Source organism: Microtus pennsylvanicus, chromosome 16 (genome assembly GCF_037038515.1).
Source record: "Microtus pennsylvanicus isolate mMicPen1 chromosome 16, mMicPen1.hap1, whole genome shotgun sequence".
In the NCBI taxonomy this organism is placed as follows: domain Eukaryota; kingdom Metazoa; phylum Chordata; class Mammalia; order Rodentia; family Cricetidae; genus Microtus; species Microtus pennsylvanicus.
Window position 1 is genome coordinate 17,226,120 of NC_134594.1, and position 26,717 is coordinate 17,252,836.

At 44.1% G+C, this 26,717-nt stretch overlaps 1 non-coding gene across 1 annotated transcript; it reads right to left on the minus strand.

The window, feature by feature from the left end:
- Positions 1-1,755: 1,755 nt before the first annotated feature.
- LOC142836684 (small nucleolar RNA SNORD22) lies at positions 1,756-1,871 on the minus strand. The gene has a single exon (XR_012908150.1). It is a non-coding gene; the product is annotated as a small nucleolar RNA SNORD22 (small nucleolar RNA).
- Positions 1,872-26,717: the final 24,846 nt, after the last annotated feature.

The window sequence follows — 26,717 nt, forward strand, 5'->3', positions numbered from 1 at the left end:
ATTACCAAGTTAAAATATAAAGAGGTTGAGAAGTAACCTTGGGCGTATGCCATAAATAAGTCCCAGAGACACTGGCAGGGAATTTCCTTCGGGTCCAGGTGTCTTTTGTATCCGCGCTCATCTGCACTCCAGCTGGACGCTGTGTGCTTATGATTTTGGCGGTCTCGTGTGAGACGGACAGGACACTGTTGACATCAAGGCGCAGGTTTGTCCTCTGCTTTCTAGGATGATGTCATGCCACTCGGCACTCTGGTCTCATCCTGTTACTTCAGAATCACTTGTCTACAGAGGAGACACAGGAAGGCGGACTCTCTTACTTGAATAGCTTGTCCTTTAGACAAACTCCGGAGGGCAGGGGCTTGGAACTACAAACAGGAACATTTCTCACTGCCCGGTGGTGGCTCGGTAGGAAATGCTCCTGGACCGGTAGGTTCAGCAAGGGTGCCCCTCCCCCATATATGTGGGGTCTTAACTGAAAGAGTTTGTCCCCTCTCCCACGTCTTCTTCCAGGCCCCAACAGACAAGCAAGGTGTTGCAAAGGTAGGCAAGAGAAAGCAAATCACACTGTGAAACAGCATTGAAACTACTTGGGCTGGCAAGCTGGCTCAGTGGATAAAATCCCTGGCTGCCAAGCCTGCTGTCCTGAGTTCAAGCCCCAGGATCAACGTGGTGGAAAGAGAGAACCAGCTCTAGCAAGCTGTCCCCTGACTTCCACATACATACTGTGGCATATGTATGCACTTATGTAAACAAATAATTTCAACATTTTCAGCCCAATTTTCAATAATTTAAAGTGTCTGCTTGTGTTGTATTTGTTAATGTTTCCACATCCAAAGTCAGTGACATCATTAAAGGCAAATTTAGTGGAAAAACAGACTGTGTCTTAATGGGAAAGTCTAGGGAGTCAGAGCAAAGGGTGTGTTATATTGGCTGGGTAGTTCAAGAGTGGCACTCTGCGCGCTGGAGAGGCTAAAAACCATAGATGTTAAGTGGACCAGGCTGGATGGCTCAGCAGCCCCAATCTAGAACTGATGGTTTGAGGGATTCTGGAGAGCTGTTACTCTTCAGTCCACATGGGAAGGCCTGAGAAGCTGGGTTCCAAAGCGGCAACAGAGTAGATGCACTCACCAGCAGGAAGTGAAAGCAGACAGGCAAAGCCAGCACTGATTTCCCTTGAAACTTTTCACAGGCAGGCTGCCTCCTGAAGGAGCTACCCATTATGGATGTTCCCCTTCACTTAATTCTTCCAGAAAATACCTGTGCAAGCCCACACACAGAGAGGCGTGTCTCTTAGTGGGTGCCATACACAATCAACTTGACAACGGAGACTATGCATCAACCATCACAAGGGTGCACACTTGTTGCAGCCTACCATATCCAGACACATGCATCTCATCGCAGTATGGGTGCATCTAGGAACCTGGGTGCTGATCTCATTCGCTCCATAGAGCAAAAGCTCATCTCACCATCCGCGCTCTGGGGGGAATGGTGGCTTGAGGCAGAGCATCTCTACTCCCTTGCCCAGGATTCAGTTTGTAATTCTATTTAGTCTGTTTGATTTCAGGTTAAGAGTAGCTTTATTAGAAAAGTGAAGATGGCTGCATGCTCTCTTGAACAAAATTACTGAAGAAGGGATCCAAAGAGTCCCCTCTTGTCCTTGAACGTGGTCTCCATTTCTGTGCCCCGTTCTTCCTAGAAAAGATGAACCCACACCTCAACAGTGATTCCCTCTTTCCCCACAGGCAGGCACTGATGGCCCTTCAGGTAGCTTCTATTGGAGCAAGCTGTCATCTTCCACCAGGCCATTCCCTCCTTCTTAGGCTCTGGGTCTGGGACAGGAAGTAAGACGTGTGAATGTCCCTTCTCTGTGGTCACTTTGTAGCTCTTACAAGCGGATTTCTGCTCAAACTCCCCCTGTTAACTGTCTTACCTAGCTGTATCCCTAGCATGAAAGGCATCTCGGTCAGCAGCAGGAACGGAAACTTTGCCCTGAGGTTGGTAGCGCACACAGTCTTCCCTCACATGGCCTCACTCTCGGCTCTCTTGCCCATCCACTGCTCAGGCTGTTCTCTTGTCAGAGTTCTGCTCTCCCTTCCGTGATAAAGCACAGGACTCGTGCATGACCAAAGCAACTGTCGTCCAACATCCAGGGAAGCTAGGGCAGGAGTTCAAGGCAGGAACTAAAGCAGAGACCATGGAGGAATGTTGCTTACTGACTTTCTACTACCTACTTGCTCAGCCTGCTTTTCTTACAGCACCTGGGAACACCAACCCAGGGGTGGCACCACCCACAGTGAGCTGGGCCCTCCCACGTCAATCATCAATCAAGAAGATGTACCACAGGCTTGCCTACAGGCCAGTCTGGTGAGGACACGCTCGTAATTGCAGTTCTCGCGTCCAAAATGACTCTAGTGTGTGTCAAAGCTGACATAAAACCTAGCTAGCACAGCTCACAATAAACTTCCTAGCAAACAATTTCAGACACATCCCCAGGTTCTAGACTTCTCTGAGTTTGACTCCAGCTTTCAGATGGCCCAAATGAAGCTACCCAACTACCTACCTCATCTAGAGTTCGGATGAAAATTACCTTGATTGCGTACTGAGAAGACAGTGGCGGAATTGTGTGATTGGGTGTGTCCTTGAACTTCCTGTGTCCTTTGAGTCTCATTTTCCTTCATGGGAAAGAGTTAGGGAGATGGGAGGAGGCAGTATAGGTTGAACATTTGCTAAATGTGTGTTTAATATGTTCTCTTAGATGACGAGGATGAACACCTTCTAGAATTGCTTTCAAATAACATATGTGGAGCCAATGGGTGCTCACCCTGATCGAAGAGCCTAGAGGTTTCTAGAAGCACGAGTAAGCTCCCTGGAACATTTATTATTTCAGGGCAGAGTTCTTATATGGAAAGTGACAATTCCTCTCACTTTGTGAGTTCTTTTCATTCAGTAAAAATGATGGGTGCTCGTGACTGGACTTGCCAAACTGCATGTTCACAGCCAACTTTATAGCCCAACTTGTCTTCTGAGGGGAGTCTGGGTAATACAATTAATCAGCTCATTGAGCTCGATTTGGACACAGTCCAAGAGAGTGCTAATGACTTGGTTCTCCTTTTTATCAGCATGGGGATTTGAACACCGGGCCTTGTGCTTGCTAGGCAAGTGTTCTACTTCTGAGCCACAGCCTCTGCTTTCGTGGCATGTCTCTCATATTATGTTTTCTGAGATAATTTTCACAAGTGTATCTGAGGCTTTCCTTAAACATGTAAAATAAAGCTCCCTTTGCTCTGCTGTATTTTCACATCAATTAGTGTACACAGAAGGTCCTAGATCCCAGAGCGGGAGATGATGCAGTAGAACACAAGCTGGTGAGAATGAATGAAAGCCGTTCTCTAAGAAGCCACCCGTTAGCTTGCCATATGGCCAGAGCGATATTAGTTCATCTTTTTATTTTTAGTTGGGTTGGAGAGGCATCCATGACCGACACCGACTCCTTCTTGTTCCTTTTCGGTTTGTTCATATTGTTGTAAACACTCGTGTGAAGCATCCGGGCGCTCTTCTTGCTGATAGTTTTCTCTGGGGGCTCGTTTGAGAAGACTGCCATTTAAGAACGCCGTGTCGAATGGGAGTTATCCCGCGTCGTTCATGGCTCTCACCGCCCTGGCCTTCTTATTGTCAGTATCTGTAAGTACCACTGTTAGTGAATTTGGCTGGCAGCGTTTGAAGCAGATGAGATTTTAGCTCACGCCTTGATAACGGCATTGGCTCAGTCTAAGCGAAAGCCTTATTTTCATTAAAGGGAACAGACATGCTGAGGAAGAAGGTGCTATTTTTACATAGGGTCTTTTTTTTTCTACTGAAACCACATGATAACACTGTGCTGTTAAAATGATCTCCAGCATGCTGAGTTAGCTGAAGAAACAATATGCATGTTGCCAAAATCAAGGCGGTACTATTCTGAGCCTACTCAGCTCCAACCTCTAGCTCTCCTTGGTGGTCATGAAGAGGAGACCAGGGCGGAGCTGGTAAGAAAGGATAAGTTGCATGCAGAGTGGAGGCTAGCTACAACCATCAGCAGGAGAGGATATGCATTCTGGACTATTTGGTTATTGACGGCCCTCCTTCATTGACATAGGAGAAGTTTTTAATTAGATATGTTCATAGTACTGATATTTGTTGAGTACTCCTTTTATCACACACATACATATACATGCACAAACACAGAGTTTCTCTCTTTCACACACACAAACACACACACACAAACACATACATGCACACACAGATTCAGTCTTTCTCACACACATACATGCACACAGAGTCAGACTTTCTCTCTCTCTCTCTCTCTCTCTCTCTCTCACACACACACACACACACAATATATATATATATATAGACTATATATATATAGACTAGGCTCTCCTGTAAATTACAGGGACCTGCCTGCCTCTACCTCCTGAGCACTGGGATTAAAGGCATGTGCCACCATGCCCTGCCCTATGCAGAGTTTCAAGTGAAGCCAGTATAACACCGAACTCAGGCCTACTTTAGAACTTCACAAATAGAGGAAGTTTAAGTAGATATCCTCCAACTTCCTTTTTTCATCATTTATATTGTTGTTAATGTTTTTATAAATGCCATGATTGAATATATGTGACAGGTACTTCACTAGGCCATTTATAGAAAGTCTTTGTTGGTCCCCACAGTGGTCTCTGGTCTCCATTTGCAGAAGACAGAAGTTAAACTCCGTTAGGAAGTGAGTGATTGGAGATTCACGCTTACATGTGGCTAGCTAGCTTCAAAGCCTCTGTTCCTTGCCAGGCTTGCCGCAGTGCTGTGTTAATAAAGAACCAAGCCCTTAGTCTTCATTCTCCCTACCTTTCCATCCCCATTCTTCAAAAGTACTAATGAGAGCAAGTTAGCACAAACCAAAACCAGAAAGATGAAGGACTTCGCTCTTTGTGGTCTTCAAGCCCTGCGTGCAAAGTGCCACAAATTTTGTTTCCCTTGCCCTCAAGTACTAGAAGACTTTCCCCCACTGCACACCAGAATTGGAGTCAAGTACTTGTTCACAGACAGGCTTGTACTTGACAGAGAAAATAATTGGAGTACCTGTCGAGCAGACAGATGCTCATGTAGAGGACCGCTTATTGCTTCTCTGCCCTGTCTCTAAAGCAAAATTGCTTTTGTGGCCTCCATATTCCCCAGGATCTTGTTCAGATTCGGGGCTCGGAGTAAGGAGAACACCATAGCTGCCAGGCTCACGTAGTCAAAGACTGTAACCACACAAAAGCCACCAGGAAAGGTGATAAGGTGGATAAAATAGGATCAATAATGCAATGCCCCGGATTTAGGAAGAAATTAAGGGAAATTGTAGACAGAGGAAATAAACTATTTGGGGAGGGGTTGCCACATGTATGGGAAAAAATTTAAAGACATTTACCAAGTGTTCTTAATACAATTTCAGCTACAGTCATATTTTCTTTCAAAAAAAAATTTGGAAGATGTTAACCAATTAATATTCAATGCCTTTTTTAGACTACACTAATGTTCCCTTGGTGAGGTGACCACAAGGCCAATAAACTCTATGCTCTGAGGATGGCTGACATCTGAAAATGTGAGCAAAATTACCACACAGTGATAGATACAAGAGAAATCCTGCCTCGAGCAAGATGGAAGGTCTTGACTTCCAAAAAGTTGTCCTCTGACCTCCACACCCCCAATACAATAATGAAAATATTTTAAAAGCAAATAAGTAAAGTTCCAAACAAATAATTGCAGTTACATTCCTCTTATCTGTTCCTTTGCTTCTGTATAATTAATTCTTGGCCAGTCAGCATTCAGACTTCAGAAACTTATCAACTTCTAGACCAGAAGGTTTAAAAAAAAAAAAAAAAACAAAACAAAAAACAAAACAAAACTCCAAGACCTGGAATCCTTGACTGAGTTCCTCAGTACAGTCTAGAGGTTGACGGTTTAGAAGCTTGTATTAGGAGGTGGGGGTCCATTCCTTTAAGTATCAAGGGTCAAGAGTATCCACATCCAGGTTGTGGTGGCACACACCTTTAATCCCCGCACTCAGGGGCAGAGGAAGGTGGCTCTCTGGGTTCAAAACAAGCCTGGTCTACAGAATGAGTTCCAGGACAGCCAGGGCTACATAGTGAGACCCTCTGCCCAACAAAATCAAAGACTGCCCAGCATCATCTTCTCAGGGGTCTCTGAGGCTCCTGTTGAAAGTCTGATGTCTGGCTTAGAGCTCACATCAGAGCCTCTGGGCAAGGGCGAGAGAGAAACAGACGCGAGCTCTACAGCCCACTACAGCAATAGCAGATCCTACAGCAGGTTGGGCTGACGCATGAGGGCTTGTGGATGGGCAGATTTTTCTTTGGGCCTCCAGCTCACAAAAAAATAACATGGAGACTTATTATTACTAATGAAACCTCAGCCTTAGATTAGACTTGTTCCTAACTAGTTCTCATAACTTAATTTAACCCGTATCTCTTAATCTACGCTCTTATACGTGGCTTGGTTACCTTTCCTCAGTACTGCTCCTCCTGTTTTCTCTCCATCTGGTGGGAGACTCCACTTTCTTCTTTTCCAAGTTCTCTCTCTGTCCAAAAGTCCTGCCTATGCTTCCTACCTAGCTATTGGCCATTTAGTTTTTTATAAACCAATCACAATGACAAATGCATGTACAGGTTCCCTCAGAGGCCAGGAAGAGGGCATCAGAACCCCTGGAGCTGGGGTTACAGGTGGTTATAAGCCAACTGATATGGTGCTGGGAATGGAACTTGGTCCTCCACGAGAGCAGTGAATCCTGATAACCACTGAGCCATCTCTACAGCTCCAGTAAAACCATCTCAAGGACTCTTAGGCATCCAGGAGGTGAAGTGATTTGTTCTTTTCACACATGGACACAATGGAGCCAACGGAAAACAGACAGTTCTTCTGGTACATTGCCAGAATCAGCTCTCTAGGTGAGTTGTAGCCCACGTGACAGCTATGTGCTCTGCTGAGTTGGGAGTTTCGCATTTTAACAGAGGAAAAGTCAGATTCTGCTTTGATATTAATTCAATATTTGACAATTAAGGGTCCAAATTATTTTTTTAAAAAGAAATCTTTGAATAAGATCATCAAAACTACCAAAATGTCAACATATTTTATTGTTTCATTTTGAAAAACAAGACAAGAATGGTTTATGGTTTGCAAACCGTCCACATTTTTCTGTGCCTACTTGGGCTGTGTCTTCCTTGTCAGTTTCCTCTTCTGGGACTGCATTTTCTTTTGCAACAAGCTAGTCTCTTTTTCCTTGACAAACAACAACTTTGGCGGCTGGGAAAATGGCTCAGTAGTTAAGGGCGTGTGCTACTCTCACAGAAGATCCAAATTTGGTCCCCAGTACGCACGTGGCAGCTCACAACCACCTGGAACTCCAGTGTGAGGGGATCTGACACCCTCTTCTGACTTCCGGGGACACTGAACTCACATGGCATATATCCACCTGCAGGAAGGCACACATACATACACAGTCTTTAAATAAAACTCTATTTTTTCTTTATTTTGGCTGCCTTGCTTTTCTCCTCATCCTGTGGGCTCTAGTGCCATTGTTACCCCCTTGCTTGTCTTAATTACTTAATCACAGTAAACGTAATTGTATCTGGTTTTGTCCGTGTGCTCGATGACAGAGATCAGGGATCTTCAATATGCCAGGCAAATGGGATCACTGATCTGTATTCCCAGCCCAATTAAGCTCAACTTTAAGCAAATTTACTGTTTTAGTTAAAATTCTATGGCTGTGAAGAGACACCGTGACCACAGCAACTCTAAAAATTGTAAACATTTCACTGGCTTACAGTTTAGAGGTTTAGTCCACTACCATCATGGCGGGAACCATGGCGGCATGCAGGCAGACATGGTGCTGGAGAGGGAGCTGAGAGTTCTACATCTGGATCTGCAGGCAGCAGTAAAAAAAAAAAGAAAAGAAAAGAAAAGAAAAAAGAAAGAAAGAAAGAAAGAAAGAAAGAAAGAAAGAAAGAAAGAAAAGAAAAGATGGTCTGGCTTGAACTTCTGAAAACTGAAAACCCACCCTAGTGACACACTTCTTCCCACAAGGCCACACCTACTCCAACAAGGCCACGCCTCCTAATAACGCCACTCCCTATAGACCAAGCATTTAAACACATGAGTCTATGGAGCCATTTTCATACAAATTGCCACATTTGCCAACCCAGATGAATAGTTAATAACTGGGTGTTATATATAAGCAAAAGTGAGCATGTTTGGTAATGTGTCTAAAGCATATAACTGTACCACAGTATGACAAAACAAAAAAAATGTGTTTACATATTAACTGTTATGCTTAGCATTTTGTATTCTGTCAGAAATTATCTAGGATTCCATTACTTGAGTAAATATTAGCCCAAGATTTTAAAGTTAAGCTGAGGATACTAGAAATGTTGATTATATTAATATCCTACAGAGTATGATTAGTGATACTAATAGACGGTCAGAATTATTTTTATTTTATATCTATGATTTTTGCCTGCATATATGTCTGTGATCCACATGTATGCCTGGTGCTCACAGAGGCCAGAAGAGAACATTGGATCCCCTAGAACTAGAGTTCCAGACAGTTGTGAGCTGCCATGTGGGTGCTGGGAATTGAACCAGAGCCCTCTGGAAGAGCAGACAGCATTCTTAACCACTGAGCCATCTCCCCAGCACAGAGTATCAAACTCTTAGTTTGGTTATTAACACAATGTTGTTGTTGCTGTTGTGCTGGAAATCAGGGTCTTGTGTACACCACACAAACACTACACTGAATTCTCCTCCAGCTTTGGCCGTGATGTCACCTGTCCTTCACTCCCCTTGACATTAAGTAGCAATGCTAGCTTATGTCATCGGTAAACCAGTGTGCAAAATGAGAACATTTAGAAAGTTAACAAAAATATTCTGAAAAGTAAAATGTACAAATGCATTTTATTTAACACACTAAAATTCAACCTTCTGCCTTAAACCCAAAGTATAAACTAGACTGATTTATCCAAAGATTTCCTATGAATACATCAAACAGATTTAGATTATCATATAAAAATGCTTGTGTTAGCACTTTCTGAAATAATTTTTACTAAAAGACTGCATTTATTGTATTTAAGGTTTAGCTTATTTTACAGTAATTCTAGAGATATAGATTTATATAAACATTCATTACTCTTCTTAAATCAATTAGGACAAAGTTTCTTTAACTTAAAAGATCTCATTGTGATTTATTAAACCTCTTCAGAGGTAAAACAGCATGACACACACAGAGAGCAGTACAAGCATTTCACAGTTGCAGAGGGCTGGCAGGCTTCAACGCCGTGACCTCAGCTCCGGGTCAGCAGTAAGCATGGAGACCAAGAACTGGATCTTCCACTTCTCAAAGGGCTGCTTCCCTTTCTAAGTGGGTATGAAATATTTTCCTGATTCATTTGAGCTCACGGGTGAACAAACAGACAAATAAAAAAGATGGACAAACTGGATTAGCTCTCACCTCTCTCCAGGTAAAGAGCAGAAACGGACCCATTGTGCACCTTACAGAGAACCCCATGTTATCATACCACAAACCAAGGTCCCCACAACAGCCAGCCACTGTGCGTAGCAGGAAGATACAAACACAAGGCCATCTCTTAGCCAGGAGAAATCAAATCCAGGCCTGCACAGCAGCCCTGTACTTAAAAAGGCTCACGTGTGTAACCACAGATTTCACACGGATGAGCTTCAGATTGGTTCCGCTGATTTGAAAAACAAACAAACACCAAAAAAACCGTGAATTCCACCAGGGCTGCACCCAGTTGCAGAAAGAGGCTCTTGGTACAAGCAGAATGCTGCACCCTAAACTGTAGCGCTTGCCGCTGTTTGCACAATAAAGTCCCACAATAGTGACTTCGGAGCTGTCTACATATTGTCCTGAGTTCAGTGTTAATAACACTAGGCTCAGACTCGGTCCATCTGAAGATCTCTGCAGACATCACAGGGCGGCCCCAGCCCTCAGCATCTTCAGAGACAGCTCATCCAATTTGTAAGTCCTAGACTCAAATACTTCTTTTTTCTTTTTTTTCTTTTTTTGGTTTTTCGAGACAGGGTTTCTCTGTGGGTTTGGAGCCTGTCCTGGAACTAGAATACTTCTTACAGCGAGCCATGAGTCTGATTTCCTGCGCCTTCTAACCAGAGGGCTTAGTCTCACTCTGGGTCAGCGCACAAAATAAAGCTAACTCTAGATGGAGCTGATAAACGATCAATGTCAAGGGCAGTTATCTGGGGACTAGAGAGCTAGCATCACGCACTTGACGGATAAAGAAACTGAGTCTCAAAGAATCTGATGACTTCCCTGCTTTTATAACACTTTGTCACATTTGAAATCAAAGACAAAACTTTTTTTTTTTGCAACACGTGCCTTCTGAGTCTTTGTTCTTTATCTATGTTACTACTTCTTCTAATGATTTAAAAATGACCGTGGGTGTGGCATGTGCACACGTGTGTGTGCGTGTATGTGACGTATACACCTGTGTAAGTACAGATACACACAAGGAAAATGCCACGTGTCCTGCTCTGTCACTCTTGCCTTATTCCCTGGAAACAGGGTCTCTCACTGAACCTGGAACCAGCTGACAGCCAGCAAGCCCCAGTCAGTGATTATTGGCTTTACCCTTTCTCTACTCTCCACAACATAAAGGCCCATATTTTTGACACAGGTGCTGGGGATTTGAACTCAGGTCCTCAGGCTTGCGAAGCAAGCACTCTCGCTAACTGAGCCATCTCCCCAGCCCCTACATGTTTTTTTAAGGTCTCACATCTTAGCTGCCCTATTCTCCTAGGTCTCTGTTTAGCTGGCATTGTTCTAGAAGCCAGAGGTACCTGGGAGCTGGGCAGACTGCCGATGCCGGGGATAGGAGTCATTGTTCCAAACGATCGACTTAATAAATTTTTAACAACTTGAACAACTGCTTCACTTTTCAAAAGTGAAAAGCCTAGTTTCAGAGAAAAGCAGCAAGAGACCCACATTGGTTTAAGTTGAGCGAGGGCCTGGGCAAGGGGCTGGGCAGGGGGCACAGCTCCTCATTGGTGGGGTACTTGCCTAGGTGTAAAGAACGGGGTTCAGTTCCCAGCATCACACACAAGGAAGTTAAACTCATAAATGAGTAGGCTAATAAAGTTGGTTTTAAGACATTGGAGAAACTAGGGCTTATACGGACTGGAAAAAAAATAAAAATAAACAAATAGAAATTTGTAAGCCTCTAGGGCATTGAAACTACCTTTATTTGAGACTATATTTCCACCAAAAAGAAACCTGAAAATTAGCACGTATCTTTCAGTTCCTGGGCTCCAAACAGTAACTAATCCCAAAGTCAAACAGGACACACCCTCCTATAAACTAAATGCTTCCTAGGAAACTGTACACAATGCCCCGGTTGCAACATTGAAAAGGCACACAGTTAACTTGCTTGCTTTATCTTCAAATATCTCCGCAGTCCTCGGCATCTTTTTTAACTGTGAACCATTGTCTCCCTGCCTTCCAGAAGCTGCTAAAGTCAAGCAAGATAGACTTTCATTTATTTCCATGACCTTTCTTTCTCTCCCTCTCTTCTTCCCTCCCTCCAGCTCTTCTCCCTACATCCCCACTCAGCAAGCCTCAGGTCTCCTGTGTTCCAAGCTGGCCTCATTACTTACCTGAGGATGACCTTGAACTTCTGCTTCTTAACCTCCACCTTGGAGGTCGGACCACATCGTTACCACCACCAAACACATTCTCTGCATTGCTGAGGATCCAGCCTGGGCCTCTGTGCCTGATCGACAAGCCCTCTACCCTTGAGCCAGATTCCCAGCCCTCACTAGAGCAAGTTATTTCTACAAGTCCAGTTTATTTTTCTTTCCAGAACAAGATGGATTCTCTATACCCATAATCAGTAACGCTCGATTGAGAAACCTTCTGTGTCACAAGGTAGCCAGCAAGTTAATTGGTAGAAATAGGTTCCCTCTGTAACTATTGCCCACTGGAGATCTGGGCTAAAAGACAAACTAGACAGCTGGCTGAGCAATAAAGGAAAAAGAGATACCAAAATATCCCTGAAACCAGTTGTAACGTGGGCCAGGTAATACATTTATGCCCACCATACCTAACATAACCAAGGATTGTATGAACAGGTTTTACCAAGTGGAAACAGAAAGTGCTTTTAAGAAAGGGGGAAAAAAGCCCCCATCTGTACCAGGGCTTTCTCTGCTGAATGTTTCCAGGAGACAAACAAAAGCCTTAACAAACTTCGATGGCTAAGAGCTACACACTAAACCTCAATTCTTGTCCCTGGAGCCCTAAGATATGCTCATCTGAAATTTCAAAGCCCAGTAAACAATTCTGAGCTGTTTACCAGGAATGCTAGTTAATTTAGTTAGTTAAACCATAAACCCTTCACCAGGCCATCATTTCCCCGTCAGAAAACCCATAAAATAACCCCAAAAGATTATAATGCAGCGAATTTGGAATAAAGACAGAGATGTGTGCCCAATGAGAAGTTGGGTGAAAGATCTCATCAATACATCTGGATGCAGTCTTGATGATAACCTAAGAGGGTCACCTCTGTTCTTGCTTATGCCCAAGTGACCTGAGCTGTCCACTACTGTGCGACTTAAAGACTGGAAACATTTTCAAAAAATTAAAACTTTATTGTTATGTTACCACATGTAATAAATCCCTTATTTTTATCATAAAAAATTGCAGACATTTTATTAGTAGAAAAAAAATAATTTCCCCACCTCTTGTCAGATACATGTTTAAGACACACTGAAGGGATATGGGTTTGTACTGTTGCCAAATTCTGAGCCACAGCTCTTCTGGCTCTGATGGCTGCTTCTAACATCTGGAACCATGCAAAGTAAGTGGCCGGGTTTCCATATGGCTGATCTTCAGATCACCCTACAGGCGTCTCGTCTCTGCTGAAGTGAGCTACACCCTCACTGAAAATGGCTTCAAGATTTGTCGTCTGCATGCTTGCCTTCCTGCAGGGTAGTCCAGATTGCTAGAGTGTCTCAGTGTGACAGCAGCAAACACAACCTGAGGAAAGTCTGGGGCCGGAGAGACAGGCATGAGCACCAGAGTTCAAATCCCCGGTCCCCACATAAAGAGCTGGGCTTGACTGCATGCATGCTTGTAACCCCGGTGCTGCGAGGGTTGGAGACAGGAGGATTTCTAAGACTTGTTGGCAGCCAGCCTAGCTCTAAATTCAGTGAGAGATTCTTCTTGAAGAGAAACAGCAAAGGGATAGAGTAGAACACCTGACGTTCTCCTCTGGATGATAGGCGAGTTTGCAGATTCTTAAATATATATACAGAATGCATATCGCACGCACATATCCACATGCACTAAAAAGGGGGGGGGAAGGAGATGGAGGAGGAGAAGGGAGGGAGGAGGAGCGGAGAAAAGAAGAAGAAAAGGAAGAGGGAAGAAGAGAAGGAGGAGAGGAGGGGAGGAGGAAGAGTGATGGGGAGGAGGGGGAAGAAATGTCTGACATAACGTTTACACCAGGCAATCATTTTGGTCAACCTGTTTTGCCAACTACATAGTAAAACAAGAGTTAAGGGAACATAACACCAAACACCTTTAAAGGACAAATTCAGTGTCTTAAGCTTCCTGGAGACGTTGAGAATTGTTTCCAGACTGGGGCAGCCAGTGAAGTCCAGTTCACTGGCAGAAAACACCCCACTATTTAGAGAGCAGACCTAATGAAAAGGCATTGAGTGGTGCGCAAGGTGACTTGGAGGGTACCGAGGAACACCAACACCATACAGACAATAACTGAAGGAAGTTGTCACCTTGATTATACGGCAACCGTCTGTGCAGGACCTGAAGAAGGGATTAGACTCTCAGGGATTCCTTTGAGGGAAAATGCTTGGGGGTGGAGCCATGGACACCAGGAGCTGTTGCAGAGATACAGAGACCAGAGAAGGAGAGAGGACTTTAACATCTAAGGAGCTCTCAGCTGTGGGAACGTCATTGAGATAAGATTGCCTCTCAAGGGAGTTCCACGTCTGTCCTGAAGCTGCCTCAGCACCCAAGCACGTGCATTCATTGCCAATAGCAGAACATGTGAGGCCTGGCTTCAGAGCACAGGGGCCAATGAATGACAAGGTTTCAAAGATCAACAGGTATTAGGTCAATAAAGCTTGGGCTACCCAGGCAATACAGGGCACTCAGATAAAACATAAATTTTAAATAAAACACTACTTCTTATACATAAATTTATATAGGACATTAATACATTTATGTATATCATGCATTAAATTATATTCCCCAAGCATATAAGCATGTATTAACTATAATAACATTTTAGTTTGTGTCTCAAATATTGCACAGGATATACTTCCACTAAAAAAATTGATTTATTTTAGAAACATAACCAGAATCTTTCCCTTTTTTATGGTTTATTTCCTCAATCTAGCAACTCCCATGACAGATAAATCTACATGACCATACACCTGGGCTCCTGGAAGAAATGTAAGAGCTTGTCACTTGGCTATAATTCTCTCTCCCAGACCACTGTCTTCCTCCACATGCTCTATTGACCAAGCCTAACAGGGCACTGTTGACAATGTAGAAATGCAGATGGGGTATGGGAAGTGGGTGTGGGCTGGAGATGCAGCTCGGTGGTGGGCTAACCCTTCACCACTGTACAGGTTTAAATGATTGCCCTTGGTCCCCGTCGGCTTAAAGTACTCAGGAGTCAGCGGTTCTTGGCTTCATGTGGTTTTAACGTGACCCTAAATTTGCAAAATTTATGGTTTGGTTGTTCATAGAAAGATGCCACGGACCAATTCCTATCCATCATTTCAAACCAATTACATTAGATGGCGACAGGATGGGGAAAGGTTGGCCTTTGCTTTTGATATTGTCTTCTTGAAACAATAAGTGAATTAGGATCTCCAAACTCTCACTGGGACCTGCAGATGCTTGGGAAAGAATACGCCTTGTACTAAGGAGGAAAGACTCTATACCTCGTCACCATGGACATGGATACTGGTCGGCCCAGGTCAGCAGTACACACTAGCATTTTAGGAAAGGGCAGACCCATAGGGAAGGGTATAGGATGCTGAGGAGAAGGCCTCGTCCTTGCATGCAATTTCGAGTTTATAAAATGTTCTCTCGGTTTCTTTAGAGTCCCATAGATGAATCTCTCAAGTCTTTGCTACTTGCAAATTTTCACTTGCAATTTTTGTGGAGCCCTTTGATATACAAATATATATAAAATAGGTATAGCTGTGAAATATTACTTATCATGAATCACAGAGAATGTTGTCTGAAAGCAATTCTTTGGTAGACATATAATTTTACCATTTATGACAGACAAAAGCAAGTTTACGTGCTAATGAGATGAGTGTGCCCGTTTTTACTTAATAAATTAAATCTCAGCTAAATATTGAAAATTTCAGGAAGTGAGCAATTTCCGTGTTTTTCAGAGTTGATCAATATTTTGATTTTATAATTGTGAATATGAGAAAGCCATTTCACATAAGTGTATATAGCACAAAATGCCAGAAACACGTTAAGGGCCATGTTTGAAATTCTGTCCTAATCCCAAGCCAAAATTTATTGAATTTTTTAAAATGGAACTCAAATTAGCAACTCAAACAATAATGTCGTATCTCTCTGTATACGTCACCTTGTACTTGCATGTGTGTGTGTGTGGCTGTGTGTATTTGGTATGTGTGTGCATGGGCAGACTAGAGGTCACCCTCAGGTCTTGTCTCTGGATCATCCACCTGGTTTTTCCACAAAGGTCTCCCACGGCTTGAACTCACCAAGTAGACTGGGCTGGCAGGCCAGTGATTCCCAGCCATCTGCTTGTTTCCACCACCCTAGCACTGGGATTACAAATATCAACCCCATGTCCATCTTTTTTAAAACACGGATGCTGAGGATTGAACTTGGGTCCTCTAGCCTGGTAGCGAGCCACTTTATCGATTGCTCTATTTCCCTAGTCCCTAGACAGCAATTTTTAAAATCCAGCATCCTCACACTATATGATCCCAAGATATACAGCTATTTTGATGCTTGCATGCTGAGGTCTGGCAACAGGAGACTATTGAAGGTCTCTGTTTTCTGTAATTAAGCCGTTATGTTTCTATAAGCATAGGAAACTTCACAAGTACAGCAGAAACACTGCAATCCGTAGGACCTCATCGTCTCACATCTGAGCTGGTGTTCCAGGCAGCTCGTTGGTGTCTCCTGTGTCGCAGGAGAGCATGCACAGCGGGACCGCTGTGAAGTCATGTGATCTCACTCAGGAACGGACTGCCAAAAATACCTCAGACTTGCTGTACATTTGATTTTGAATTGATGCTCAACCATTGTGCGTCCGGAAAGCTTTTCCCGTGGCCAGATTTTTCACAGCTCTTACATTGAGTTACGCCACCTCATGGGGTCACCACCCGCAGCATAAGACGCTGTTTACAGAAGCCAAATGGGGAGAACCTTAGTTAGCTTTGCCATTGCTGTGATGAGAAGCCATGCCCAAAGCAACTTGGGGATTCAGCTTACACTTCCAGGTAATAGTGCATTGCTGAGGAAAGTCAGGACAGAAACCTAAGCAGGATGGGAAGTTGGGCAGGGCAGAAGCCTGGAGGTGGAGGCTCAATGCCTATCTCCACAATGGGGAGCGTGGAAACACGGAGGCAGATATGGCACTGGAGAAACAGGTGAGTATTCTATACCCTGATCCACAGCAGAAAAGGAAAACTGGGCCTTGCTGGGGATTTTGGAACCTCACAGCCCACCCCCAGTGAATGCTTCCTCCAGCAAGGCCACACCTCCTAATCCTTCTCAAGCAGTGCCAGTCCCTGGTGACTAGCATGCAAATATATGAGCCCAGAGAGGCCATTGTTATTCTAATCACCATAGGTGGGATGAGAAGGAGAGGACTAACCAATCTCTACCTTTTTAAAACCAAGAATATGTGTATTAATCATTTGAGATTTTCATCCATGTACACAATGTCTTTCGAGCACATTCGCCCCTTGCTTCTCCCCTAACTCCTCCCAGATCTGGCCCTCCTCTCTTCCTCCCAACTTTGGGTTCTCTTTTGTGTTTCACAACCCTACTCAGTCCAGTTTGTGCTGCACATATAAGCACTGCACATAGACTCACATGCTCCGTTCTAGAATGTCCTCTGGTTTGATCTCGTGCAGGCCTTGCTCAGGCAGCTAGAGTCGCTGTGATATCATGGGTGTAGTGGTCCTGTCAAGACACTCTTTCAAATCAGGCCTCCATGAACTCTGGCTCTTAGGGTCTTCTGCCTCCTCTTCTCTGATTTTCCCTGACCCTTGGGGCAGCTGTGTGATACTCAGGCTCCCTTCATGCCTGATCCTTGGGGCGGCTGTGTGATACTCAAGCTCTGTTCACACCTGAGCACTCCCGAGCACTTACCATCTGAACTTTGATCAGTTATGAGTTACAATGAACTATCTTCAAAAGTTGCTTTTGACTGACATGCAGACTAGTCAGATCTACGCCTTAGAAAATAGACTTTTCAGATTCATTCAAAACATAAGTCCTCAAGTGCAGCTACGCAGGAAGTGAAGGCCTACTAGACCAAAAGGAGCCAATCTGGAGTCTGCCTGGAGCTGTCAAAGGTCCTTCCTGTCTGCCTAGCCAATAAGGAGCTCCTAAGAGTTGTTTTCTGAGTGCCTAGCAACAGGGGCTATCAGAGGTCCTGATCGTGCCTAGCCAATGAAAGACCAGCATGAGATGTCAACTGTCAGCGGATCAGAAGGCCTGGGTCTGGTGGGGAATATTAAGAATTCCCCGTAGTTAAATAAAGAAGTCTGCTGTAAGCCTTAAACCTGACTCCCTGAATCTTTGTTAGTTGACATCACACCTTTTCACCCCTCTCCCCTGAGGAAGACTCGTCTTTGAATTGGAGCTAACACCAGTACAAATGCATGCATGTATTTTCTCCAGACCAAAAAGGGGTGGGGTGGGTGTTCAAAGGAGATAAAGTGTGGTGTGTAAAATACTTCAGGACCAGTAGGGGAAGGGTTCAGTTGTCCTCATCAACGTAGACCATGAAACCCAATGTGGACAAGTTCAACAGAACTGCCATCTACGGGCTGCCCGTACCTGCTTCAGCATCGCCAGGGTGTAAATTCCAATTTCAAATTCAGGGGAAGGGTACCCAGTTTTCAGTTTTCTTAGCCCTGTCTGGCACTGTGACCATCCACATTCATGCGCACTGATGCAAACGGTGCACAGCAACCCTGCCGAGGTGGGCAGGTAGACGGGAGAGTGGGGATTCCCAGCATTTTTGGTGACGCTTGCGTAATCCAAATGAATGAGAATAAAATGGAAATTGCTGGGGGGAAGGATCATTGGATTCTGCAATAATTATTATTTTCACTTCCAGCGTTTCAGACTTGAACAGAAGCTCCTGCTAACTGCTTCCTGTATCAGCCGTCTCTTACTGCACAACGGATCCCCCAAGCTTAGTGGCTTAAAACAATAATAAACATCCATTAACTCTGATACCTCCTAGGGGCCGTGCGTGCATCAGGAGCAGCTGGACAAGTAGGACTGACTCTCATCAGACGAGCGGTGAGCTATCAGCTGGGCCTCCAGTGAAGGCTCTCTGGGGTGAGGAGACCCCCTAGCAAGGGCCTCACAACCAGGATTTGGATCTGGGAGGAAGGACCGGGCTTCCCACAAAGACCTCTTTCCAGAGAGCTACAGTGTTGTCGTGACATGGCAGTGGCTTTCCTCAGAATAAGCCATCCAAGGGAGTGAGAGGCAAGCAGAAATGACCCTTTCGTGACTTGCCTTGGCTATATGTTGCATTAATTCAACCAAATTCCTTTCGTTAGAGGCCCTTGGCTAAGCTTAGCTCAAATTCATTCAAGGGGAAAAGAATTGGACTCCATCTTTTGAAAGGACAATCCTGAACTGGATCCTGCTGCTGTCAAAATGCCTGAGATTAGGTACTGAGTAAAGAAGATGGGTTTGCTTCGTGCTCTTTGGAGCCTGAAAGCCTAGGCTCAAAGCCCTGTGTGTGATGAAGGCCCTATCTCTTCCTCTAGGATACTGCTGATTGCAACATCTTCTGAGGGGAATTAATGCTGTATCTTTTCACAGGGCGGGAAGGGACAGACAGCCAAAAGAGGGTCGAGTGACTCTCTCAACCCCTTTCTGATGACCCTAATCTCACTCTTAAAAGTGGAGCCATCTCACATCTAATGTCCTCTAAAGACCCCACTTCTTAACGCTATGGCGCTAGGACTCAAAACTCCATGTGAATTTTGGAGGAGATGCAAGCATTCAAACCGTAGCAATGTGTCAAAGTGATGGAGGAAGGTCATTGGTTAAGTAATAAAGAAACTGCTTGGCCCCATGGGTTAAAACATAGGTGGGAGGAGTAAACAGAACAGAATGCTGGGAGGAAGAGGAAGTGAGCTCAGAGAGGCCATGCTCCGCTCCCCAGGGCAGACACCCACGATGAAGCAAGCCGCCAGGTCAGACATGCTGAATCTTTCCCGGTAAGACTGGAGCTACACAGTTTATTAGAGATGGGTTGATCGGGATATCAGAATTAGCCAGTAAGGGCTAGAGCTAATGGGCCAAGCAGAATGGGCCAATCAGTGTTTAAAAGAATACAGTGTCCAGTGTCCGTGTAATTATTTCGGGGCATAAGCTAGCAGACGGCCGGGGTGCTGGGGACACAGCCCCGCCGCTCCTATTACTACATCAAAGAGTTTGTGAACATGCTTTTCCATGCTTGACTTACAAAGAGATTTTCATACATTCACGTGCCAAATAAAATTTCCAACTTATTATACAGTGTCACAGGAGAAGGTGCCTGGAGATTGGCGAGTCCAGCTCCCCAGCCAACAAAAGCTTATCCGTACAGACCGGGAGTTTGAAGGCCCACAGTGGTCACAGGTGGGAAAACCATCAGCTTTGTGACGCACAGAGGGGAAAAGCAAGCAATAAAGGCAGCACCAAAACATCCAACACACTCAGTCACGCAATCCTTTTCCTTGGATTCTCGATGAAAAGATGGATCTTGAAATTGGGAAGGCTGTACCTAGTTTCTGCCGTTATAAAAAGAAATACTTATGGAGAATCAGGAATGATGTCTTTGCCTACAAGATAGGAGCACTGTTGGAGCACACCAGACCCATGTCAGAATTATAAGTCTGATGCCTGGGAAAGGAATCGAAGATTAGAGTCCTGATGGCTTTGGTGGCTTCTCATTGCTTTGAATGTGGCAATTCAGCCTGCGGCCTTGATTATTTTTGTGGCTGCTGTTGGTTTCGAAAGATCTCCGTGTTACCTGTCTTTCAGGTCTAGAGCAGTAACAATTATCTTCTATCTCTTGGTCTGAGTCTGTGCTCTCGGGCTTTCTTTGAATATGAACTGAGATCAGCAGTCTACTTCAGAGGACAGCCCTCAGGGTGCTAGGCTAAGTCTAGTCAGAAAGCAAACCACTGTGTCACAGATATCTGCAAAGTTGTCACGGACTCTCAACCTGGTTTCAGTTCCTTTCATCCGGAGTAGAGAGGAAAACACAAAACCCAACGCCCATTGCTTTCTTAAGAGAAAGGCGAGAAGCTGGGTGCTGTGGTTATGGAACTGTGTGTCTTGGGGACCTGGAAAGGAAGAGTGAAGTTCTTGGAGAGAAAGGCAACCATGGTTACGAAAGTCTGAGTGACTACCCATAAATCCCGGGACCTGGGAGCAGCACCTAGCTAGGCCTTGGTGTGAACTTGATGGACAGAGTCAGACAAACAGAAACCTGAGCGCCATCGTGGGTGCAAAGCTTCCGAGTGCTAGGGGTCCAGAAGCTTATGCTCCCACGACTTCTACATCTGAATTCGTTCTAGCAGAATAGAGATAGCGTTGATTCCAGTCAAATGAATCTTCTCCCTCCCCAGACGAGGCAGATCTACAGCTTTATACCATCTGCTGGGGTGACTATGACTAATTACCAGCTCATAAAGGCCTCTGCCTACAGCTGAGGCAGGCAAGAACGGCAAGGACCTTGTCATGTAACCTGGCAGTTTCCACTCGTAAGAAATTAAGATTTCATCTAGATCTAAACAAGTGTCCTTTCACTCGGGGCCAAACTCTCGGGGCTCTCCCCACTCTCTTTGAAGACGCTTGCATATGCTACTGTCTTCCTATTAAGGAATTCTAGGCAAGTCTCAGGTCCGAGTCCTTTTACCTCTGATAGCTTTACCTAAGAGGATCTTGCCTTTGTGAGATTTGTTTGTACTAGCAGGGAAAGTTGATTTTTTTTTTTAATACAGCATAGGAAGGGGAAAAAGTTTAAAAAACAAAAAATGCTACTTTCAGAATAACTGTTTCACGATGTGATGCAATGACCACAAAAATCAAAGGTGTTGGTGTGTGATGGGTGTGTGACCTCAGGAAAGTCACTTTTTGATTCTTGCTTTCCTTAGATGCCCAGTCAACGAGAACTGCATTAAGGTGTGTTATAATTCTAAAGGGCTGAACAGGCAATACTTATCACTGTCCATAAAGGTGTCCTAAATACTATTCTGTGCACGGACATGACCCTCTCTACAAAAGGAGAGAAAACTATTCCTAATGGTTCTTGAGAAATATCCAGGCAATCAGAGGGCAGCTGTCTATCATGACAACATCGTCCTTCCTAACATTGTCACAGTGTTCCTCCTAGACCTCCTGCCCCTCTCTCTCTTCTCCGTACTTTCTTACACTCCCTGAAGATCCAGTGTCACTGAGAGAAGGACCAGTCTCTCCAGAGCCTCCCAGACAGCCTTGCCTGTGCCCTCCGCCTGCTGGAGGGTGGAGCTATTGAAATCGATCACAGGAGAAAAGGAAGGCTCTTCCCGCAGGAGAGGTAAAGATTGTTTTTTAACAAATTTAGTTAGTCCCTTTTGCTTCTCAAAATAAACATCTTTGTGCTCAGTGAAAAGCTTTCCAAGACGTTACAAGGGGAAGGGAGACTCTTGCCAAAAACTTAAGCCCAGCCAGACAGGAATATGAAAATTTTGCTGCCTGTGGAAACACGTGACCAGGCAGGACTTTGGCATAAAGAGCTGTCATGTGTGCTTAAATAACCGCAGCAGAGTCTTGGGGTGGCTCAGGGTACACAGGCACAGTGGGGCTCACACAGCTTCTTTGATGGGTCCGTTCAATGACAGCTCACAGCACACCCTTGACTATTTATAGAACGTACAAAACCAACTAGACAAATTCGCTTTTGATGGTTGGAGGGGCAAAGAGAGGCTTTCCTTGCTCTCCTCTCCTGGTTCTCACTCGGCTTCCAGTTCTTAGCACTTGAACACTGCACTAGAAAATCAGGTCCTAAGAGCCCGACTACAGTTTTATAGGATCGTGACCTTAAATGAAGCATCCTCTTCTGGGGAGCAAGAACCTCCTCCACGAAACAGTAGAAGTAGTACTTCCTCAACTTACCAAGACATTAGCTTCCCACCACTATAGCAAACACCCAAGATATTAAATCCTAGGGTAGTAATGCAGTACCCTAGATCTATATTACTACTATCTAGATCTAAACAAGTGTCCTTTCACTCGTGCCCAAACTCTCGGGGCTCTCCCCACTCTCTTTGAAGACGCTTGCATATGCTACTGTCTTCCTATTAAGTAGTAATCTTCAGTCCACGGGCTTGAAGGGTGGAGACGAGAGAATAAGGAGTTCAAGGTCATTCTTAGTTGTAGCTAGCTCAAGCCATCCTGGACTACAAGAGCTCTTGTCTCAAACCAACAAGACACACACACACACACACACACACAAAGCAAAGAGAAAAGGTTTATATTTTAGCACATGATTGAAGGGCTTGCAGCAGTGGTAACAGCTCCCCTGCTGGGGCATGTGGTGTGGCATTAACATTGTGAGAACAAAAAGCTTCACACCATGAAGAAGAAAGCAAAGAGAAGAGGAAAAGAGAAAGCAGGGCCCCACGATCCCTGTTGGAGCATAACTTCAATGACCTGAAGACCTCCCATATCTTAAAGATTCCCCATCTTCTAGTAGCAATCCAGGGTGGCCCCCAAGTATTTACTACATGGGTCTTTGTGGGGAGACATGTAAAAGCTCCAAACTATAACACTTCACTAGAATGCTGAGACAATCAAATGGAATAACATCAGTGAAAACACTGTGGACATTAAAAGATGTCGTATAAAATACAAGTTATTTTTAACTACCTGAGGCTTCTGTTTCTTTGCTCTTTCCTTGGCCTCATTTGTTGCTGTGCCCTTTAGGGAACTTTGTCTTCTTTTCTTAGTCCAAGATTATCATAGTCTTCGTGCCTAGTCTCTTACATGGGGGCTGTCTGTCAACCACTCAAATCTACATCTACACACGGTCTACACAACACCTCATCCCCGGACTAATCTACAACCTAATGACAGCCTGATCTACACCAGCACTTGTGTCCCAAAGACTGCATGACCTTGGATCCTATGCTGGAGATACAAGACACACCATCAGATCTAAGCCTTTCTTACTGGTAGCTACGTGAATCAGGTCTAGCTAACTAATATGCAGGAAGACAACTCTGTTTCTCAGAGTTTGGGTATATTTGGACACTTGGAGGCAAAGGTTGGAATTTGATGTTCTTTAGCCCTGCCCTTGTGATGAAGACAGGCATGTGTCCTTGAAATAACCTTACCATTACTTGGGTATCACTTTGTTGACTTCTGCATATACCTGCCTCTTCCTCAAATTTCTAATTTGAGACTGAAGAGTTGCCGGCATTAGATTCCATATTAAGTAAAGACAGCTGATTTCATTTCCTCAGCTTGACTATTAAAGCAGTGAGCTGAGGCCCCCTGTAGCAACATGCCTTACTATTTGTTCTAGGAAATTCTTGCCCAGGAAAATAAACTTGTAGAGCAATAAATAATTTCACTGTTTCCATCAGGAAACTCCAGAAAACCAATTTATTTGCACAATAAATCTGCTCATGTGGTCAAACAGCCTCTTCTCGGGACAACAGATTACTCACCTGGGCAATTGGTTTACTTATTAAACAACTGTTCACTCATCAAAAGTACTTTGAGGACGAGAGATGCGGCTAATTCGGTAGAGAGCTTGCCTAGCATTCAAGAGACCCTGGGTGTAATCCTTGGCTCTGTATAAGTGTGGTGTGGTGGTACACACCTGTAATCCAAGCACTCAGAAGATGGAGGTAAGAAAATAAGAAAAGCAAGGTTGTTCTTGGCTTCCTAAGGGTTCAAGACCAACCTGGGCCTCATGAGTCCCTGTCTCAATTTTTTTAACCTGACTTTTTAAAAGAGAATTTTTTTAGACCCTGTTCTTACTCCATCTATAACACTAAACTAGTATGAGCATTCCCAACTTTTACAAGCCCCCACTTTAAGCTTACACTCCAAATCCTGGTTGTTCCTTCTAAGAGGAACACTCTATCTAGGAAGTGGCCTCCATTTCTTGTAGATTTAGTAAATTTAGCCAGGGTTGACCCAAGTTGTTCTGTTGTGAGAAGGGTAGGCAGCTGATCTTTGAAATAATCTTAATATCGCTTTGTTGTTGTCCTGAGAGTTTGCAGCTAACAACTTGGTGTATCAAACAATAAAAGAAGAAAATCTTTTTTAAATTGCTTTAAATTTAAAATCTGTTTGTTTTTTTTTAAAAAAGCAAGACTTCTGAAATCATCATTATGTGAAAAATAATGAGTTCTTATATGATTTTGGATAAAGTTATTTTAAATTATATGGGATGTGGTACATTTGTAATTTTTTTTTTTTTTTACTGCTTGGAGCTTTCAATAGATTCCATTTAGTTCTGCATACACCTAAAGCTTTTTTTTCTGTTTGAAAATGATTCTTAGCTAGTATGTTTGCAATAAAGTAACCACCTAATATTTTAGGAATTTAACTGAAAGTCTCAGGCGGTTAAGTTGGGGGTCCTATCTGAGCTGGTTTGCTCATCATAGTATCCAAATTCAGTTTGTAACTTGGGTCTTTTAATCACTTTGAAAGCTGGAAATATATCAAAATGTCATACATAGAAAAGAGCACTTGTGGCATTTGTTTAAACCTATGAAACAGCAGTCATTTAGAGAGATGAGTTAGAAAGCAATCTTTCTCTTTTCTATCGTTGTTTCCCCTCCTTTTTTCTTTGGAAAATAGATTCTTTGCTCATACAATATATCCTGATTATAGTTTTCCCTCCCTCTCCTCCTCCCAGGTTCCTCTACCTCCCCTTTCCTCTGGATTCACTCACTTTCCATCTCTCACTGGAAAAGAACAGGCTTCTAAAAGATAACAACCAAACAAGACAAGATAAAATATAATAAATGAAAAACAATAAGATTAAAAAAATCTATTACATCAAGTGTGAACAAGGCAACCTAACAGAAGGAGAAGAGTCCTAAGAGCAGAGATGAGAATCAGAGACACACTCAGGAGTTCCATTAAAAATACCACCCACTGAGACAGTAGAGCTGATCTATTGGGAGCTCACCAAGGCCAACTGGACTGTGACTGAAAAAGCATGGGATAAAACTGGACTCTCTGAACATGACGAACAATGAGGGCTGATGAGACACAAAGGACAATGGCACGGGGTTTTGATCCTACTTAATGTGCTGGCTTTGTGGGAGCCTAGCCAGTTTGGATGTTCACCTTCCTAGATATGGACGGAGGGGGGAGGACCTAGGACTTACCACAGGGCAGAAAACCCTGACTGCTCTTTGGACTGGAGAGGGAGGGGGAAAGGAGTGGGGGGAGGGGAAGAAGGGTGGGAGGAGGGGGAGGGAAATGGGAGGCTGGGAGGAGGTGGAAACTTGTTTTTTTTTTCTCCTTTTCTCAATAAAAAAAAATAACACAATAATAAAGCAATTTAAAAAAAAAAACCAAGCTAACGGCTATTATATATACACAGCGAATCTGGTTCAGACCTGTGTTGGCCCTGTGCTTGCTGCTTCGGTCTCCACGAGCTCCTATGAGCCTTGATCAACTGACTTAGAGAGCCTTGCTCTCCATGCCCTGGCTCTCACTTCTGAGTGGTTCCCTGAACACTGAGGGGAGGTGTTTGATACAGCATCTTAGTTAGAACTGTGAGTTTTGAACACTTTCACTGTGTGTAACGTCTGGCTATACGTCTCTGCATTTATTCCTGTCTGCTACAGGAAGAAGCCTCTCTGAAGATGACTGAATGAGGCACTGATCTATGAGAATAGAATATCAATAGGAATCTTTTTTTAGACCAGTAGTGTTGGATTTTGCCCTAGGTCTCTGGGCTATCTAATCTCTGGTTCTTGGTCACCCAAGCAGTGTTGGATATGGGATCCATCTCATGGAGTGGACCTTAAGTCAAGCCAGACATTGGTTGGCCACTCCCACAAGTCTTTGCCATCATTTCTAGCATATCTTGTAGGTAAGACAGATTGAAGGTCACAGGTTCTGCGACTGGGTTGGTGCACACTTTTTTTTTTGGTAGACTCTAGAGTACATTCCCAAGCAAAGACACTAGAATGTAAGGAATAAGGCTCCAAGTGGGCACCAGTTCCACTTCTTCATGTTCAATGAGCTGTGTGGGTGTTGTCCTTGGCAATGGGGCCCCACTGTCAGTCTGCAGAGAGCGGCCCATTGTCTGGGCAACAATCTGAGTTGTTTGGAGATTTCCGTGGAACCTCTTTGGCTAATGACTCATTTGAAGGCAACTCACTCCTAG